General features: G+C 39.2%; 1 pseudogene; it reads right to left on the bottom strand.

Annotated features, from left to right (window-relative positions):
• Positions 1–1,647: 1,647 nt before the first annotated feature.
• On the bottom strand, positions 1,648–1,747 carry LOC127133853 (uncharacterized; annotated as a pseudogene).
• Between the last annotated feature and the right edge of the window lie 2,047 nt (positions 1,748–3,794).

Genomic DNA, 3,794 nt, shown 5'->3' on the forward strand with positions numbered 1-3,794 from the left:
GAAGAATCGAAGAACAAATCCTACCGGCTTGTGGTGGAGTGTTCAAGACTATTGTATTACGCATTCAGGTTCTTTAATCATTATTTAATATTTTGTTTTATTATTTATCTATATTATCTGCCTGGAATGAGTCTGTTTATGCATGATATGTATTCTTGTTTATTTAGCATGTCTGGCTGATTCGCCTAGGTATCGGTATGTAAAGTAAGCAGAATAAGGGATCAAGACTGAGTCGGTCTATCTAAACTTAAAATTAAAATCAATCTTTTTACGGTCTCAACTTACAGGTTTAATAACAAGATTTTTTACAAAAGTAAAGGACATAAAGAAGTTAAAATCAACAGAGCGAGAGTTTGAGGTTTTAACTGGACAGTGTAAGTTAGGCATTAATTCTAGATCAGGGCGAGAGCAAGTTTTAGAGTTAATTAAATTCTGACCTTTTCCAAAAAGTATTTTTAAAGATTGAATGTGAGGACGAGAGTTAAGCATTTGGATTTGATTATATAACCTAAGTCAACAGAGCGAGAGTTTGAGATAAGGGTGTTTAAAACGGTCAGTGTTTTCTTAAAAAGAGTTTCTGCAACTTTATTGTTTTCAAAATATGGTTTTTGACTTAATTATAAGTGACAGCTACATTAATATAAAATCATGGTTTATTCAACAGAGCGAGAGTTTGAGATAAAACCTTTAACCAATAAAGTTAACTGAAACGATTTATTTTAAAACCAAGAAACCGACAAAGACTTGATTCCCTAGTTTTGACGAACTACATACCGATATCCGTTTTATTAATATTTAATCCAGATCTTAGTTTAGCCTTTAGTTTTTCCCCAAACAATCAAACATTTTTAACCTTAGATTTACGTAGTAACCTTAGATAACGGTATATCGATTCATAAGTCCCTGTGGGATCGATATCTTTTAAAACTACGCGATAGAACTGTGCACTTGCAGTTTGTACCCCATTCTCGACGCACACAGTCGAGCAATCAAGTTTTTGGCGCCGTTGCCGGGGACTTTTATTCAATCGATATCGTAACTCTTCCGTTACGCTGTAGAGACTAAGGTTTCTTTTTCTTCTATTCTTTCTTTCGTTGATTTGTATGCCACGCACTCGCTCACAAGGTGAACCGCTCTATCTACGAATCAACGATATCGAACTATATCTCCGAGTCTTACGACGAATTCGGGAATATCGTGCTGAGAACAATCTCCCTCCTATAGACTTTTCTGATCTCAAAGATCTTCCTTCTTTAACCGAGATGGCAGAACCAGCTCGTGCTCTTAGAGATTACGCCGCTCCATCGCAAGATGAACCGCATTCAAGTATTGCTCCGCCCGCAATCGAAGCAAACAACTTCGAACTCAAACCTTCGCTGTTGCAGGCTGTGCAACAGAACCAATTCTCTGGAAATCTTACCGAAGATCCAAACCTTCATTTATCCGTATTTGTTCAATACGCCGATACTGTTAAAGCTAATGGTGTCACTTCAGAGGCAATTCGACTTCGTCTTTTTCCTTTCTCATTAAGAGATAGCGCTAGAAGATGGCTTCAATCTCTTCCTTCCAACTCAGTCACCACATGGAACGAGTTGAAGAAAGTTTTTCTTGCCCGATATTTTCCGCCAAGCAAAACAGCTATGTTAAGAGCCCAGATAAACGGATTTAAACAGAAAGACAACGAGTCTCTTTTCGAAGCATGGGAAAGATACAAAGACATGATGAGACTTTGCCCACACCATGGTTTGGAAGACTGGTTAGTAATTCACACATTTTATAATGGTCTCTTATACAATACAAGGTTAACAATAGACGCCGCTGCAGGTGGTGCACTAATGAACAAACCTTATGCTGATGCTTACCAGCTTATCGAGAGCATGGCCCAAAACCACTATCAGTGGGGAACCGAACGAACAACGGTGGAAAAACCTCAACCGAAAACTGGCATGTACGAGATAAGTAACCTTGATCACGTTAATGCAAAAGTGGATGCTTTGGTCCAGAAAATTGAAAGTTTAAACGTATCACCTCCAGCCGCCGTGGTTGCTATAACTCAGAATTGCGAGGTCTGTGGAATCCAAGGCCACACTCCTGCGGAATGTCAACTCTTGACTGGAATCCAAGCAGAGCAAGTAAACTATGCTCAAGGAAGCCCCTACTCGAATACCTATAACCCAAATTGGAAGAACCATCCAAACTTTTCATATAAGAGTAATAATGCTTTATACGCACCTGGACAGTCTCCAAATCAAGCCCCATCTATACCTCCGGGATATCAGAAACCGAATCCTAACAATAATACCCCTAGAAAATCCAACTTGGAAATCATGATGGAAAACTTTATAGCTTCCCAACAACAAACCAATAAAGATTTCTTAAACCAGAACATACATACTGGCGAACAACTTAAACAACTAGCAAGCAAAGTAGATGCCTTGGCTACCCATAACAAAATGCTAGAAACACAAATATCACAAGTAGCTCAACAACAAGCACCTACTGCTTCCCCAACTGGTACATTCCCTGGACAACCCCAACCTAATCCGAGAAGCCAAGCTCATGCAATTATATTAAGAAGTGGAACGGAAGTGGAAGGACCGTCTGATCCAAGGATAGAAAACCAAAACCCTAAGAAATCAACTGAGGAAAGTGAACCTAAGGAAAAGGAAGAGAGTAATAAGGAAACCCTAGAAAAGAAGGAACCTTATGTACCTCCACCACCTTACAAACCACCTATACCCTACCCTCAAAGGCTTGTTAAAACCAAAGATGCGGGCCAATTTAGAAAATTTGTTGATCTCCTTAAACAATTAAACGTTACAATTCCGTTTACCGAAGCTATTACGCAGATGCCCTCATATGCTAAATTCTTAAAAGAAATTCTTTCTAATAAGAGGAAACTTGAGGATAGCGAAACCGTTACACTCCCTGCCGAATGTAGCGCTATAATCCAAAACATGCCTCCTAAACTCAAGGATCCGGGTAGTTTCTCTATACCCTGTCACATAGGAAAATTTGTCATCGACAAAGCCTTATGCGATTTAGGAGCCGGAATTAGCGTTATGCCTTTATCCATATGTAAGAAACTGGAAATGGGAGAATTAAGACCGACCAAAATGTCCGTGCAACTAGCAGATCGTTCCATCAAATATCCTGTAGGAATCCTTGAAAACGTTCCCGTACGCATAGGTCAGTTTTACATTCCCACTGACTTCACAATTATGGACATTAGAGAAGATGATACTACACCTATTATACTAGGAAGACCATTCTTAGCAACTGCCGGTGCAATCATAGACGTAAAACGAGGACGACTCACCTTCGAAGTAGGTGAAGAGAAAATTGAATTCATTCTTTCCCAATTCTTGAAAGCACCTGCAATAGAAGATACATGTTACTTCATGGATATCATCGATGAATGCATAAAAGAAGCAGAGTTAGGAGAAGACAAATCATCAGACTATCCTTTAGAAGACAAATCTAAACAATGCTTAGCAATAACACCGGACCCTACGCAATGTCTTAACAAACCAACCCCTGATTTGAAAACACTTCCCAAAAATCTGAGATATGAATTCCTAGACTTAGAACTTGAACGACCTGTGATAGTTAATGCAGATCTAGGAAGACTCGAAACAGAAAAACTCTTACATATCTTAAGGAAATATCCAACCGCACTAGGATACCACATCACCGATCTTAAAGGAATAAGCCCTTCTATTTGTATGCACCGCATCATGTTAGAAGAAGACTGTAAAACCTCTAGGGAACACCAGAGAAGACTAAATCCGATC

The sequence above is a fragment of the Lathyrus oleraceus genome, chromosome 3, assembly GCF_024323335.1.
Source record: "Lathyrus oleraceus cultivar Zhongwan6 chromosome 3, CAAS_Psat_ZW6_1.0, whole genome shotgun sequence".
Classification (NCBI taxonomy): domain Eukaryota; kingdom Viridiplantae; phylum Streptophyta; class Magnoliopsida; order Fabales; family Fabaceae; genus Lathyrus; species Lathyrus oleraceus.